Source organism: Delphinapterus leucas, chromosome 4 (assembly GCF_059928025.1).
Source record: "Delphinapterus leucas isolate spDelLeu-1000000601 "Yukka" chromosome 4, BTC_Dleu_Yukka2, whole genome shotgun sequence".
Lineage (NCBI taxonomy): Eukaryota > Metazoa > Chordata > Mammalia > Artiodactyla > Monodontidae > Delphinapterus > Delphinapterus leucas.
This window is the reverse complement of record NC_143132.1, coordinates 61,433,599-61,451,540: the sequence shown is the minus strand read 5'-3', so window position 1 is coordinate 61,451,540 and position 17,942 is coordinate 61,433,599. Positions and strand designations below refer to the sequence as shown.

The window sequence follows — 17,942 nt, the reverse complement described above, 5'->3', positions numbered from 1 at the left end:
GTAGGGCAGACAACTTTCAAAAAAAAAATTCCTGCTTCCTCAATCCCCCCTCTACCTATCATCTCCTTTAGCCCCCAGTGCTTTTATTCTTTCTCCCTTGAATTTTAATTTCTAGATTTAAGTTTGACAGAGGTATTGCTAGCTTAAAATTTAGAACATCTATAGGAGGCCTAACCTCTACTAATTTTCTTCCTACTTATTTAAGGGTGTGCCCTTGTGATTTAGTTTAATTACTTTAAAAATAATTACAAACAAACCTATTTTTCTTACTAAAGTCCCAAATAAATCAGTATCTTTCACTCTTTTAAAACAGACCCCTCGTATGTTTGTCAGTCTCTTTGCTTTTCTTGTCTGTTTATGCAGTTCCATCTGTCTGTCTATATATCATGTTGTCCTTATTTATTGCTAACTGGGTTTTGTTAGTAATGTGCCAATGAGTTTTAGCTGCAGTGACAGCGTGGGTATTACTAAAGTGAGACTCTTGTTCTTTGTTTTACATTGAAGTTTAAAGTCCATATTTACAGTTTAAATCCTCGAAGCAGGTTGAATACTTTTTGCCGGTATGTTTTTTGGATGGCATTGACCATAAGGTGAGGGGTTGTCACTGAGGGTGGGTAAAAATCTAGTAATTATTTTTATTATTACATACTCTTCTATACTACATGTGGGGGGTATTCTGAAAGGAATAAGCTTGTAACTTGTATTTTGCAGATGGACTTTTACATTTGTAGGGATATCACTGTGGTTAGTAAGATTGCAAACTTTCTTAACAAGCAGTTTTTATCCTAGGACAGTTTCCTTTCAGTATGTAACTGTTTATTTATGCTTGGGGAGGGAGAAGTGGGAGGCTGGCCGTCTTTTTACAAAGTGGAAGCTATGAAGTGTATCAGGCCATCTTATGCAACAACTGTAAGTATTCATTTAACATTTCGAGAACTATAAATAATGCACTTGTTATTTCAAACATAGTTTTGAGGTGCTTTCTTTTTCCTTTATTATTTATTTTTCCTTTTTATGTTGGGGAAAAAAAGTTGCATTCACAACTAGGTGACATTGTTGAAGAGTTTTCCCAGAACAGTGTTCTTCAAAATTCAAAGAAGTAGTTAAATAGGTCCATTTGAAATGGTCTCCTTAGTGGAGTTTTATTTGGATTTGTCCAAAAGTAAAACTGTTGTTCCTTTGATAAAAATTAAGTCAGGTGGTAAGATACGCAAATGTTTTCAGCATACACATTAAGCAGTGATAGAAAATGGATGCTAATCTATAGAGATCTTTGATAATAACAGTCACCTTTTTCATAATAAATTATTTATTTAATAGAAGTGACAGACTTTCTTTATTTTCTTTCTTTCTTTTTTTAAATTCCATTAGGCCTCTCTGACAACACAAAGAAGTCCATAAAGCAATATTCTTAACCCACCTGGGACGCCAGAACAGATTCCCAAACACATTCTCAAGGTTCAAACCTAGTAAAATGTTTATTAAAAATCCATTATTCCAAGAGGGTGGTGAACTTTTGCTGCTAAAAGTCTTTTTTTCCTTTCTTTTAAAAAATTTATTCAGAGACTTTTAATTTGCTTATATTACCTAAACTTTTAATTTATTTATATTACCTAAACTGGAAGGCCAGCTTTGACCAAGAGTAGTACAGATGCTAAGTATACTCAGTCAGGGCCTGTCAGGGATTTTTTTAACCCTGAAGGTCTAAAGAGGAACTGTGGGGGGAATCTGTTGAAAGTGTATGTTCATATGGTATGCAATATATGGTGTTTCAAATGTGATTTTCTCCATTTCATACTCTTGACCCAAATATTTGTTTTAAAACTAATATGTCAAAACTGTGCATGTCTCATGCACCTGTCATTTTCTATATTAATATTATGAGAACTACCTAAAATTCTACCCTTTTTTCAAAAGAAATCTTTAATATATCTCTTGACCAATAATTTTTTTTTCTGTACACATGTATGTGAGGAGATATCTGTGTGCATTTATGTATGTTTATGTACATATTCTCATACATGTGTGGATAAAAAAAATCACAGATTCCTTGCGGATATGACATCTTAAAATTTCATGTTAAGCATGTTTATGTTAATTAGAAGCAAACAAAAAACAGAGGTTTTTAAGAGAAGATGAAAATTTCCTTCAACCTTCTAGAAAGAATAAAAGAGTAAATAAACATTTAGTCATTTTTATGGTTGGCTTGATTTTTAGAATGTGTATATGTTTTCTTTTGCATTATAATTCTTAGCCTTCAGTAGATTTAAAATATTTTTAGTATGAAAAATAATCTTAGCCCTTTCTGGGAGGGACTGTCACAATCTAAATACAGCAGGACATTATAAAATGTGCATAAGTAAACTCAAAACCAGTGTATTCTGCTATATAGGGATTTGGAAATCTGAAAGGCTTGCATCACAGGAGGGCTATAGAGTGCCAGAAGAATTCATTAACCAGCCTTGCTGGTTATGGTGGGCTTTTCCTATCAGCACATGAAATCTGCCTATTGAAAGCCCTGGAGTCTTGGTCAGGTCACAGTGTGTTTCGTTTTAATGTTGGAGCAGACAGTTATCTAACACACCCACATGAGGAAGTGCTCTAAAGCAGTTATTTCATGCTTTGCCATGCCCTGTAGCTAAAACAGTTTGGTACTGAGTGCCATGTGTGTGCTTTTAAACTCCTATCCGATGAAAATCAGCTATGGCTCCTTGAAAAGGACCAAAACAGTGGAATGCAAGACAGTGTAATTCAAATGCTAAGCACATGCTGGTTTAAACTTTTTTTCTTTAAGGGGAAAATCACTATGATTATTTTTAATGTAAAGACTATATAGTAATTTCTTGGATTTTACTCATTAAGATTTCAAAACTTGTGGATAGTTTCCTTCTTCATAATTTTTCTTCAGAAGCCTACATTCATCAAAAGGATAGCAGCTGCATACTTTCCCCTGAAATGTGAACAAATAAATGGTATTCCTGTTTATTTATCTATTTTTGAATTTTAATGATTAGTCCTTGTGCTAATTAACAAATTCCCGTATTCATAAAATCTGGCACTTTATAAATATCCAATTGTGTGATTATCTACACATGTTCTGGCTTTCTATAAATATAGAAATTATCAGTGGATGTGTTCATGAACTTGCCCAAGCTTGAGTAGCAGCTAGTCATGCTGCCACATAGGAGCCAAGTTCGGACCCTGAGCAAATGCGTTGCCCCAGGGTCTGGCAAGGTGTGTGGAAGCAGCATCTGGCTGACGGCTAACTAGTGATCCTTGCCGGCAAAGGAAGGACTGATGTTGACATTCTTTGAATGCCACTAGTTCCAGCCTTTTTTCAGTCCCAAGGGTGCCTTCCTTAGGTCTAAAAGTTGATAATGGATACTAGAGCTGACTTGTCTTGGAGGCCACTTTAGAACTATATTTTAACAAACTACATTTTTCAATGGAAAATACACTTTATTAAACTTTTATGAAAAAATAAACTAGTACGTTCATTCTAAGGTCCTTAGCCAGTGAGAATCTAATAAGCATGAAAAGTTGCATAGTGCTGAAAAGAAAACCTAAATATTTCCATTTACATGGCCATGTGACTATCGCAAGCACATAGAAATCATACATTGCTTACATAGTAATAGTTCACCCTACATCAAGAACAATAAACACTAGCAGTTGAACAAATGTGTACATGCAAAAGTTATTCTTAAATTAGAAGTCAACCCTTTTATATATTTTTTTCATGTTGTATAAGCCATTTTGGTTAGCTTATGCAATCACTAGGTATTATTTACACTGTTACTACAGTCAGCATTGGCCATTTGATTCTTTGCTCCAAACTTACAAATCACATATACAATTCCTAGGTTATTTGGCAAAACCAGAAATTTGCAATTTTCTTGAAAACCTATGTTTCATGCATTTCCATTGCTTAAGTAATTCCTAACATTTTGCAGAATCCTCAGGGATTATAGCAATGCCAAATAACTAACAAAATCCTTTTAATTCTTTACCAAAAACCCAAGGGCAATATCTATATCCTAGAATTTCTAGAGAAAGCCTGAATTCATATGTTTTCCTGTAACATAGATATTATACATTTAATCATCAAATAACATTGATGCCAATTATGTTTAATGTATCAAAATATATTCCTTGAGCTCTTATTACTTCTAATTTCAACATAGGCAATCTTTTGAGATTGTGGGAAGAAATAATGCCACCTATTATTACTATCGTGTATCTGTAACCACTACGGCAGATGTTGGAAACAACATTCAAGGGCCTATAAGAAAAAAGGGCTTTTCTGCCACTCTAGCTGTTCAACTGTAATAATGAATAAGTGGCCTGCTATTTCTGCACTAAACTGTGGAAAAATTATGCTTGACTTTGGCTTCATAACCTCTCTTCTACTCCAGGATCAAGCCTTTTTGTGATTCTACAGTTCACTTGAAAGTAATCAGCTTGAGGACGTGGACCTTGCCTTTCTGGAATCTTTTCACACTCAAATGAAACTTCACCTCTGGGTGTTCTGTAGTTCAGTTAACCAAAGCAACCCTTATATAACTGCTTTAACTTTGGGAGAGTTAGTTGCTGACTTCCAAGTGAGTATACTGATATAGGAACAACGGCTGAATTCATTGATCCATCTAGTTAGCAGATGGAAACTGCAGATATTATTACTCATTTCTGAATATTAAGTCTTAACCTTTGAAACTTTGATGGGGAAGGTGGTAATTATAGCATAATGTGTTTATCTTCTTGATAGTAAAAGTAATTTTGCCACTGCATAATTCTGTCATTAGGTATGATGAATTTAACATACATATTACACATTATGCATTTAAAATGTTAAGAATTTATCTGAAAGCTTTTCATATTAAATAACTAATGTAAGGATTTGCATTCAACAAATATAAAACTATTTAATGGAGCTTGGGGTTTTTGGAAATTAAAAAGATGTCCAATAAATTTAAACTAAAAATGATAATAATTATTAATTTTATACATAATAGTATTATTTTGTTTTTTAGAAATTTGTCATCTAAACTTTTTCTTAAACCGTGTTTGAATTTAACTTATTTAAAATTTAATTCTCTCTAATGTTCAGAAGGCTTTAGTTTTTTACTAAATGAGCCTGGATATTTGCTATTTTTTCCTTCCCTTTCAGAAATGTTCTGTGAATTACTGTTGTAATCAAATTATGATTTGTTGTTGGCAAATTCCTTTTATAGTATGAGCTTCTTTCCAGTAAATGAAATGCAAGTAGGAGAAAATTAAAGTAATATTGTCAGTTTGCTCAGGTACCAAATTAAAAACTTAGTAAAAAACAAAACAAAACAAAATCTATTACTAGCAGAAAACTATGAATGTCCTAGGCTATGTAGTTTTTCTGGTAGATAGTATGTATGTATATAAAAACTGTATGGTTATTATTATAAACAAACAAAACCCCCTTATTTAGACACCAAGACATTTAAACAGTGAGAATATGGTCCTTTCTTTTATTGTTTAAATAGGAACTAGGTAATATAGTCTCAGGGGTGGCTTTATACTGTTGGGTTTGTTGTTATTTTGGTTATTGTTGTTTTTAAAAACCGGACATACTAAAATTCTTTTTGGCCCAGTAAATGTACTTTGGGTTTAAACATATTTACTAATATTTCCATCTTCTTGGTTGTTTGCACTTATCACCCAGCTTTAGATTGGGCAAGAAGAGTTGGAATAATTCTTACTTTTTCTAGTTCCTCAAATCAACAAAGATCTTTATCCCTTTACCTTATTTCTAGATGGGAGGAGAATAGAGATGATTAAGAAGCAAATGGAGATAAGAATATAAGTAAAGCAGAGGGTGGAGAGAGTGGGGGCTTTTGAAGCTTCTAAATGTGTAAGTCTAATGAAGGAAAAAGACTTTCTCCCCAACTCTCAATAAAAGCCATCTAATCTGTTTGGCACAGCATTCTATTCTCCCTATGACTGTTTAGAACAGATCTACCTAAATTCTCCCTCCACTCCAAGACAGAATCCAGTGGTACTGCCAAGAGAAGATCATAGGAGAGAAAGTCATAACGAATCACATTTCTAATACATTCACTGCCAGGTTTTCTTCATACCTTTTTCCTTTTAAGCCTTGGGTTTGAAGTTGTGAGCAGATTTTCATAGTTGGTGGATGGCTTTCATTTGTTTTGATGAGAAGCCTTCCCAGCATGCCACAGAACAGCATCATGATTTTAATTAAAATGGATGAAATGATCGACTGAAAAGTTTGTCTGTATGTGTGTATGCACGTGCATGTGTGTTTTCTCTCTTAAAATAAAGTTAAATACTTTATATATGAAACAAAACAAAAACAACTCTAAACTTCCTATCAGTCTGAAAGGATTCAGATTTCTTTTTAGAGTGACTTTCTGAAACCATTTTTGTATAGTGGTTTTGACTAGCACGTTCTATTCCATTCCCTGCCCACTTGCTGCTTTGCTTTTTAAATGTTAAATGAATGTGAATAATTCCTTAGTTTAAAAAAGAGCATGTTCTTATAATAAGCTCAGAATATACCCATGAATATAAAGATGTGCTAGGACTTACAAACAATCCTATCAACTTAGCATGAAAATACATGAATGAAAGTTTTAGAAACTAATTTTTTTCCTAGTATGTTGAGAGAAACCCTATGGTGTGGTAAACAAACCAAACCAAACCAACCAGCCAGCCAACCAAACAAAAAACAGCGCCTTGGAGAATAGGAGGCATTAACTAATGCCAAAAAGGATTTAAAGTGGTTAAATTTGGAGGCCTAGTCCTAACTGACTATATGACTTCGAATAAATAATAATCTCTCTGTTCCTCAGTTTCCTTGCCTGTAAAATGAAGGGAAAATCTCTTTTTTAGATTTTATCTTAAAGATTGTGTGCTTTTATTATAAATAGCTATATATATGTATATATAATTCTGTTTGCATTTTCTACCTATAAATCACAAATGTATGGAGAAAAGTTTAGGTTGGTAATGATGGAAGAATAAAGGGAATTTAGGTGATCTGAGAGACCACACACGTACTTTAATTTTTTGGTTGTTGTTGTCCTCAGTATATATCACAGTATATTATTGGGTCTATTTAATAATTCAATGAATGCAATAAACCAAAAGTTGTCATTTGTCAGACAAAGTGACATAATTGCCTATGGGTGGTTTGATAAAAGGGCTATTTTTTTTTTAATCTGTGCATTATTTAATTTATTTTTTTGAACACTATTTTTTTTAAATTTAATTAACTTACAATATTATATTATCAATAGTTTCAGGTGTACAACATAGTGATTCAATCTTTTATAGAATAAAGACCTATTAAAAAATAAATAAATAAAATAAAATAATGCACAGGGCTTCCTTGGCGGTCCAGTGGTTAAGACTCCGCGATTCCACTTCAGGGGGCGCTGGTTCAATCCCTGGTCGGGGAATTAAGATCCTACATGCCACGCTGTGCAGCCAGAGGAAAAAAAATTAAAGAAAGGACAATATGGGAAAAGAATCTGAAGAAGAGTGGATATATGTATATGTATAACTGATTCACTTTGCTGTACAGCAGAAAGTAGCACAACATTGTAAATCAACTATACTCCGATAAAAAAGGGCTACTTTTAACTGAATGCAGCACAACATGGCTACTAAGGCTCCATTCCTCCCCACTGGCCACTAGGTGGAGAGGTGGTGCATGCCCATGGCCTTGCCCATAGTAAACAGCTCACTTCCAACTTTCTATTGGCAAAGCTGTGCTATATGTGTTTGGACGAGTCTGTGAACACACACACGACATTTTGCAGAAACCATCAGAGAATATGTTCTCTTCTATACAGGCATGATGTGATAGTCGTGAAATGCAAAATGATTTGCTCCTTCTGTGGCCACTATTAATGCTGGTGGACCTAGGAGAAGGCCAGTATTACAACTCTGGTTTTAGTTGTTGCAATAGGGCCTCTTGCCTCTTTCCAATTTGTCCAGTTTGAAAGGGTCCTGAAATGAATGTCAGCGCGACAGTGCCACCTTGTGTCCCTATTGCTGTGAGAGTACCTGATGCATGACACAGTGAAAAGGAAAGAACAGGATATTTGCAAAAATTGGGCACATTGTTTCAAGCTCTGATTTTGCAGTAGCTGCACGAAAATCTATGTTTTAGTGTATTTGGCAATTCTTACTACCCAAAGAGAAGTTAAGATGTGTTCACTTTACCCCTTCTCTCATTCCAGTGTATATTAAAAATACTTTAAGAATTCCAGGCACAAACAGGGATGCATTCAATTTAGAGAGGGGGATGAAGAAGGCAGGGGTTGTTGGAGATATTCACCTAATTCTTACCACTTGTAAAGTCTCAGCCCAATCATTTCAGACAGTGAGGTGATCCTTCCAGCACATTCTCAGAGCAACTTTTATAGGCATACCTTGGTAACAGCACTTTTCACATTGTACTGCCATTGTTTGTAAGCATATCTTTCAACTGAACCATGAATTCCTTCAGGATAGTGTTTGTGTCTTATTCATCCTTCTGCATCTAGAACTTTCTTTGGCATTCAGCCCAGAGACACTCAGATGTTTGAGGTCTGAATAAATGATTATGTCTGGCTTGTTTATAACTTATTTGTTTTATATTTATTGTTTATTTTTAAAATTTTAAATAATTTTAGAGCTTTTTCTCTTTGGAAAAATACCTTCTGATACCACCTACTTTCCAAACATCCCTTTATAAATTTACTTTCTCTCACATTAAAAATGATTGTTTTTCTTTTTGATTTTGAAGACAATACTGCCTTTTCACGAGTGTATTTTGTAGTTGACTTTGGGGTAAAGATAGTTAATCTCTAGTTCTACCTTTACAGCAAATTTGCTGTGTTATCCTGGGTAAGATGCTTAACTTTTCTAGGTTTGTTTCCCATGCATAAAATGAGCAGGCTGGACTACTTGATTTTAAGGTACTTTTTATTCAGGGTTTTTAATAGGGATTAGACACATACTAGTGTTACTCTAGTTGTGTATTTGGTTTAACGGTTTTTAACATGCCATGATTGCTGAAAATTAAATTGCTAGCCTTTGAAAGTACTGTTTGCTATTTCATGTTTTAGAAGAGGGAACTGAGACACAAGGGCTTTTCTTATACAGGGCAGAACTGAAAATGGGCAGTGTAAATAGTATTATAACTGATGGACAGTCCAATTTTTTGTCAATATTTTTGCTTAATTTTGGCTAATTGAGCTCCACTTTCCTTCTAACCTTTAAATATAAAATAAATAAATTACAATAAATTTAAATACCACAATGAACTATGCTTTGGTATAGGACTATAGACTACTTGCAATTTAGAGACTCTTATGCTATTTAAAATTTTTTTTTTAACACTTAAAAATTAGTGCTTAGTTTTAAATTTCAGAATTTTTGCATGGAATTTACATCTGGGGTTTTCAGTCCATATATTATCTTAAATAGCAAACTGTATGACTTTGGGCAATTTGCTTAGGCTGGTTAAGCTTGGTTTTCTTATTTGCAGAAAGGTGATAATAAATGTTACCCTTCCTGTCTACCTCACAGGGTTATTGTGAAGATTAAATTACAATGTATATGGAATTTCTTTATAAATAGTAAAGGACTATACCAGTTTAAGAACGTTTATTTATTTATTTATTTATTTTTACTGCTCTAATTAAAGAAGGAATGGGTAATAGAAACCTAAATCAAAGCAAAACACACAAATTTGAAGAACACTGAAATTCCTAGCATTTCTTAGTTGGAGTGTTTCTCAGTGGTGTAGGCTCTTCAGAGATGATATGGTTACCCAGTTTTCTAAGTTTTGATTAAAAAACCTGTAATAATAAGAATAATAACAATAATAATGGTAATGCTTATGAGCCTAAAATTAATGTTTCCTTTAGATAAATTTTTTATGCATCATTCATATGTTCATTTTTTTAACTGAAGTTTATTTATGATACTATACTAGTTTCAGGTATACAACATAGTGATTCACTATTTTTATAGATTATACTGCATTTAAAGTTGTTACAAAACAATGGCTATGTTTCCCTGTGCTGTACAATATATCCTTTGGTAAGTTCATTTTTGAGAGTGATATTTCTTAAAATAGGTAAAAATTTTAAATAACCAAATATGATGAAAAAAATTTATAAACCTTTTTGGTATTGTAGTATCGGACTCTAGTCCAGTGGTTCTTAAACTTTAGTGTACTTAAGAATTACCATGGGTGTTTGTTACAATTCAGATTTTGGAGCTCCATCCCTAATAGGGTTCCATCCTGGATTTCAGCTGGTCCACATGTGTTAGAAAACACTACTTGCCTTTGCTATTATACATCATATTGCACTAGGAGATTTTTAAATGCACAGATTTCTAGGTTCTACTCCCAGATATCCTAAATCAGAATCTTTGATATTCAGGCATCTGTATTTTACAAAAACTACTTCATAGATTCTAATAATATTGCAAGGTTTGAGATTCATTGCTCTTGTTTTTAGGGTATATTGTTAAAATATATTTATTGTTGCACCTGAATTCATTCTCATCATTCACATTATTCCTTCACTAAACATAATCTCACTTTACATAGAAGGGTAAGTTGGTACAGCTATGTAAGAAAAGTTTAGGCTTGAAAAACAGCAATTACCACTCTCGCCGTGTAACACCAAAATTAAGGAAAAGAGAAGTTACTGAGCACCTTTCACATAAATTGCTTAATTTAATCTTTATAACTCTGTTGTATACTCTATTTTCTGCCTATGCTACAGGCAAAAACCTGAAGCTTATAAACTGCCAGGTTCACATACCTGTTAAGTGTCAATGCCAGGATTCAGAGCCTATACTCTTTCTACTATATCATATTATTTTTTCCCTAATCCAATAAATCTTTACCAGGTTTCTATTATGTTAAGTGGTAATGTTTAGCTTTGAGGGCCACAAAGTGCTTCACTGATATGGTATAATAAGTATTGCTTACACTATGTAAAAGTAATTGAAATTTTTCCTTATCCTTCCATTAAGAAATAATTTTTAACTGGAGGTAGAATTCAAGTTTTCTAAATGGTAAGAAGGGGTTTAACTATAAATAATAATTGTAATTATTGAACTATTAAAAAATGTTTTCTACAGGATCTCTTTTAACCCCCATGCATTTGCTTTGACATCAAAGTTAGTGCTCTTAACCCCCAGTATATGCAATTTCTAACTCTGCTTTACAGTTAACCTGCAGAATCAGGCTGTCCCTCAATTTGGTAAGTACCAGCTACTAAATGCTAATTAAACTTTGTAGGAATTAAGTTCATTTTCTTTATAGGGAACAAACCATTTTGCCACACTTAATCAGTACAGTAATTTTTTTTTTTTTTATGTCTTGTAAAGTTTGGTGTTAACTATGCATAAACCTTAGGGAAGTCAGTTGAAGTGAACAATCTTCTGTTTATATTTTTATTTGAAAGTTGAAACTCTTCGATGGAACAGACTATTTGAATGAAAATTTCCATCTTACCTTGTATGACATGCCATGAACACAACAATTTCATGGCCTCCGTAGCCATTGTTATTGGTCTTAAAATAATTGATTCACATTTAAAATCAAATAAAAACATCAATAGAATCAATGCATCAGTTCTTTATAAAATCCAAAAACTGATTCCTGAGCATTTCTGGTATTCTTATTTTTTAAAAAAATACCTCATGGTATGAAATGACAGCCTATGTATACAGTGTAGTGTACAAACTAATACAACTTTTCATTTACCTGGTATATGAATTGCTAAAAATGTTATATTTATGAGTTTTTATAGATTTAATAATATTTTAAATGCAATAGGGATGTTAACAGTTTTGGAGCTCTGAAATATATCTTTTAGGTGTGAAAATAATCATGATTTTATAAATTTGATATACATATATTTTGGGGATATTATTGATGCCTCTGTAATTATGTATTAAAACATACATTTTTAAAAAAAGACCCACAAAGTCACTAATCAGGGGATATAGTGTTGTCTTTAGCAGACTTTCAAGTTTATTGGAAAATTAGGTTTTATTTCAACTTTCTTCTCTAGGGGTGGTCTTTCCCAAACAGCATTCTTTTAAATTCTGTCAAGCAAATGAGTGCTACCGTGAAAAGAGAAGGATGAAAATATAAAATGAAGACTTTTACCTATACTCCTTTTTCAGATGTAGAAATTAAAACATGATTTTTTTTTTTTTTTTTTTAGAATGTCCTATTTAGCAGCAGAGCATAAATTGGAAAATTTGGCCAGTGATTTATTTAGGCTCCACAGGGAAAATCCTGTAGGGTGTTTTTGAATATCCTAAATTTATTTGGATTTGAGACCAGCTTAAAGGGCATGTCTATCTTAAAACAGTTCTCCATTTTCCTGAGAAAAATTCCAGTGGATCTAGTTGTGGGAGGTAGTGTCCCAACAATGAATCTTTGGGGCCAAATGAGCACTTTAACACAACTTACTCCATCCCTTTCCTTAAACCGAAGACTGTCTTGCCCACTGGGCTTGTTTAACTTTGACTGCTAATTTTATTTCTCTGCAGAGGCAAAGGAGACAGGAAAAAGGAGGGAAAATAACTGATGGCATGTGGGTGAGGTTTTGGCTCAGGGAATACATTTTAAAAGATCCTAGCCAGTGTCGGGATAAAGAAAGCAGTTGGTGCCTGAAATTTACCCCTGTTTTACAGAGTAAGAAATAGAAGCCAACAGATATTAAATAATTTGCCTAAAGTTACATAGTGGTTTCTAATGTTGAGGTTAGTCCTGGGAACTAGGTTATTTGTTGCTTCAGTAAAACAATTGGACAATCCAGTGTCTCTGTTGATCAAGATGCCTTTCTAATATCCCCTCCCTTTTCCCTCCCTCCTTTTTTTTGGCTACTGTATTTTAACATCTAAAAAAATAATTCTGCTTATAATTTCAGGTTTATAAGCTAGTTGAATAAACATTTTGATTATTAAGGCCTTCTAGAACTAGCTGAGCTATAAGAACAACATGCATCATGTTAAGCCTTCTGCCTCTATTTTATTGGAGTAATGAACATGGAACCAGAAAACAAAAATGGCTTTGAATAAATTCAAATTCTGAGCTCATGGCATACCTCTAAACATGAAAAATGTGATGGGCACCTAATAAAAGATAGGCCATTGTTTGTTTGTTTGTTTTTAGATTTACAAAAGAACTGAGCCGATGGTAAAGAGTCCCCATAATACTCTCTCTCACCACCATGATTTCCCCTAACACCTTACACTAGCATGGTCCATTTGTTAAAATTAATGAACTGATATTGATACATTATTATTAAGTACTGTTCATAGTTTATTCAAATTTTCTTAGTATTTTAAAAATTAAATTCATTTAAACAACAACAACAAAAAACAGTTCACCCATTTCTCCCACCCCTAACCCCCTGGCTATAGCAACCACCAATGTGTTCTCTGTATCTATGAGCTTAGTTTTAAAATACATGTGTGTGTGTGAGTGTGTTGTCTGTGTGTGTGTGTATATTTAGATTCCACATGTAAGAGAGATCATACAGTATTTGTCTTTGTCTGACTTACTCCACTTAGCATAATGCCTTCAAAGTCCATCCAAATGGCAAGATTTCATTCTTTTTTTATGGCCAAATAGTATTCCTATATGTAAGTGTATGGATAAATAGATGGATAGATGGATAGATAGATAGATAGGTAGATAGGTATCACAATTTCTTTATCCTTTCATCCAATGATGGACACTTAGGTTGTTGTCATATCTTGGCTTTTGTAAATAACGCTGCAATAAACATAGAGGTACATATATCTTTTCGAATTAGTATTTTTGTTTTCTTCAGAAAAATATACAGAAGGGGAATTGCTGAATCATATGGTAGTTCTAGTTCTATTTTTTAATTTTTTGACAAACCTCCCTATTGTTTTTCACAGTGGCTGTTCCAATTTACATTCCCACCATGCAGAAGGTTTCCCTTTTCTCCATATCCTTTCCAATGCTTATTATTTCTAGTCTTTTTGATAATAGCCATTCTAACAGATGTGAGGTGACATCTCATTGTGGTTTTAATTTGCATTTCCCTGATGATGTAGAGCTTTTTTTTTTTTTTAATGTATGTAGTGACCAGCTCTATGTCTTCTTTGGAAAAATGTCTATTCAGATCTTCTGCCCATTTTTTAATTGAATTGTATGTTTTTTGCTATGGAGTTTTATGAGTTCTTTATATATTTTGGATATTAGTCCTTTATCAGATATATGGGTTGCAAATATTTTTCTCCCATTCAGTAGGTTGCCTTTTCATTTTTTTGACAGTTTCCTTTGCGTGGAAGCCTTTTAGTTTGATGTAGTCCTACTTGTTTGTTTTTGCTTTTGTTGCTTTTACTTTTGGCACAGATTTAAAAAGTCATTTCCAAGACCTATGTCAAGGAGCTTACCACATATGTTTTCTTCTAGGAGTTTAGTTTCAGGTCTCATATTCAAGTCTTTAATCCATTTTGAGTTAATTTTTGTGTGTGGTGTAAAGTAGCAGTTCAGTTTCATTTTTTTGAATATGCCTGTTCAATTTTCCAAGTACCATTATTCAAGAGACTGTCCTTTCCCCATTGCATATTCTTTGTTCTCTTGTTGTAAGTTAATTGATCATATATGGATGGGTTTATTTTCTGGGCTCTCTATTCTGATCCATTGATTTTTGTGTCTGTTTTTATGCTAATTCCATACTATTTTAATTACTATAGCTTTGCAGTATAGTTTGAAATCAGGGAGCGTTGTGCTTCCAGCTTTGTTCTTTCTCAAGATTGCTTTGGCTCTTCAAGGTCTTTTATGGTTCCATAAAACTTTAGGATTCTTTGTTCTATTTCTGTGAAATGTGACACTGGAATTTTGATAGGGGTTGCATTGCATCTGTATTTGCTTTGGGTAGTATGGACATTTAAGCAATATTAATTCTTCCAATCCATGAGCATGAAATATCTTTTTATTTATTTGTGTCTTCTTCAATTTCTTTAATTTATGTCTTGTAGTTTTCAATATATAGGGCTTTCACCTTTTTGGTTAAATCCAAGGTATTTTATTATTTTTAAAGTAATTGTAAATGGGATTGTGTCCTGAATTTTCTTCTGATAGTTCATTATTATTATATATTAGTATATATGAACTAATATACTATATTAGTATATAGTATATCACAGCAGATTTTCGGGTACTGATTTTGTGTCCTTCAATTTTACTGAATTCATTTATTAGTTCTAATAGTTTTTTGAAGGACTTTAGGGTTTTCTTTAGACTTTTCTATGTATAATATCATTTCATTTGAAAATATGGCAATTTTCCTTCTACCTTTCCAATATTTATGTTTTTTTGTTTGTTTTGTTTTGTTTTGCCTAATTGATCTGGGTAGGACTTCCAATACTATATTGAATACAAGTGCTGACAGTAGGCATCCTTCTTTTGTTCCTGATCTTAAAGGAAAAGTTTTCAGCTTTTCACCATTGGGTATGATGTTAGCTGTGGGCCTGTCACATATAATTTTTATTATGCTGAGGTATGTCCCTTCCATACCTGCTTTGTTGAGAGTGTTTTTTATCATAAATGGATGTTGAATTTTGTTAAATGCTTTTTCTGCATCTATCAAGATGATCATATGATTTTTATTCTTCACTTTGTTAATGTGTATCACATTGACTGATTTGTGGACGTTGAACCATCCTTGTATCACTGGAATAAATCCCACTTGATCAGTGTGTATGATCCGTTTAATGTATTGTTGAAGTTATTTTGCTGAGGATTTTTGCATCTATGTTCTTAGGGATATTGGCCTATAATTTTCTTGTGGCATATTGTCTGGTTTTGGTATTGGGGTAATGCTGGCCTCATGAAATGAATTTGGGAGAGTTTCTTCCTCTTCTATTTTTTGGAAGAGTTTGAGAAAAATTGGTATTCTTCTTTGAATGTGGAAAAATTTACTAGTGAACCCATTTGGTTCTGGACTTCTGTTTGTTGGGAGATTTTTGATTATTAATTTAATCTCCTTAGCTGTAATCAGTCTGTTCAGATATTCTGTTCCATCATGATTTAGTCTTGGTAGGTTGTATGTCTCTAGGAATTTATCCATTGTTCTAGGTTGTCCAATTTGTTGGCATATAATTGTTCATAGTAGTCTCTCATGATCCTTTGTATTTTTTATGATATCAATTGTAATATCTCCTCTTTAAGTTCTGATTTTATTTATTTGAGTCCTCTCTCTTCTTGGTGAGTCTGGCTAAAAGGTCTATCAATTTTATCTTTTCAAAGAACCAGCTCTTAGTTTCATTGATCTCTTCTATTGTCTTTTCAGTCTCTAGTTCATTTATTTTTGCTCTAATCTTTGTTATTTTCTTCCCTCTACTAACTTTGGAGGTTTGTTTGTTTTTCAGTGCTTAAACCTCATGGTCACCACAAAACAAAAACCTATAGTAAATACACACACAAAAAGAGTAAGGAATATAAGCATACCATACTAAAGAAAGACCATTGTTGTTTTAAGTCCTAATTATAGTTAATCATAAGATTTTGAAATGAACATATGCCAAGTTTTGATAATATCTTTCCTAAATTGATGTTATTATATGGATTTAGGGTGGAAAAGAGGACCATGGTAGAAATATAAATCAAAACTTCAGTCTTCCATAAAGTGTTTATAACTGCCCCAGTATCCCTTTTGTTTGGACTCCATGGGAAAATTGCTGCTTGGCCCTAGTATCACTCTGTTGAAGTTTTCAATATGTATTCAGTCAGTTTCTCACTGATATAATAAATACTTAAAAAAAATAGATAAAACATTTTTGATGTAGAGGTGCCTGTTGAGTATTACCATTTACATCTTAATGTCATTAGTATGATTCTAGATATCAAACTCGACTAAAACATGAGTTTTATTTTGTTACCAGCAACTAACTAAACAAGTATGCCCCAGATCTTAGAAATAATGCCATTATATCAGACATAGTACAAACAGGCCCCAATGCACTAACAGATCCTCTAAATTTTTATTGGGAAATATTTAAGAGTTATTCAGAGCTCCAAAACTCCAATGAAAGTCAGGTATATGTCCTCACATTGACACATCTGCAGACTTGATTTCTATTCTAAGAATTGCAGTTTGAATTAACTGAGGTCAGAAGCAGTTACACATTTGATTCACCAAATGTGTCCTATCTACTTGCAAATAGCAGCTCATTTCCTTTTAGGGTCTGATGAGGTTGTTTTTGTTTTTTATGTCTTAGCAATAGAGTCATTGGCAGCAGCACACAGGCTAATTGTTAGAATATAAGGCTTTGTTAGAAATGGGACATAAGCTTCTGGTAATACTCTTAAATTCACACCAATTGGCAGGAAATTAAATATGGTTCTCTAAGAAATATATCACAGAAGGCTTATACTAGAAGTGAATTGCTTAAAAAAAACAAAAAAAACAAAAAAACTCCACAGGCATTTAGTTATCTTCTACCCAAAAAAGTAATTTTCCTTTTATCTATATCTTTATCAAGCCTTTTAGATGAAAGGGTAGAGTGACAGCCACAGAATGACAGTGACCTAAAAGTGTAAAATTATAGTTACTGGAATTTGGGTAATCTTGAGGACAAATAAAAACCAAGATATTTATCAGTGAGCTAAAAGGGGAAATGCTGTTTTCAGCATACTGCAAATAAAATGCTTAATTAAAATTCCCTAAAAAGTAACCCTTGTTCCTAAGAAATTATTTGGCTTCTGAAGAAATTGAGACTGAAAGCGAGAAAAAGAAGGAAGGAAGAAGCTGATATTTATATTTTTTTTCTTACATTTAGTTACTTTTAAAAAGTGTTTTTATTAATTCCTAAATTTGGATGAGAGGGAGATGGGATTAGATTAATTGCCGTTTAAATATGCAGTTCCAGGTTTGTAGGCA

The 17,942-nt window shown here is 33.0% G+C and overlaps 1 protein-coding gene across 8 annotated transcripts in view; it reads left to right on the top strand.

Annotated features, from left to right (window-relative positions):
• Positions 1-17,942, top strand: part of ZBTB20 (zinc finger and BTB domain containing 20) — an 820,737-nt gene that overhangs the window by 45,465 nt on the left and 757,330 nt on the right. The gene's annotated exons all lie outside the window — the stretch shown is intronic.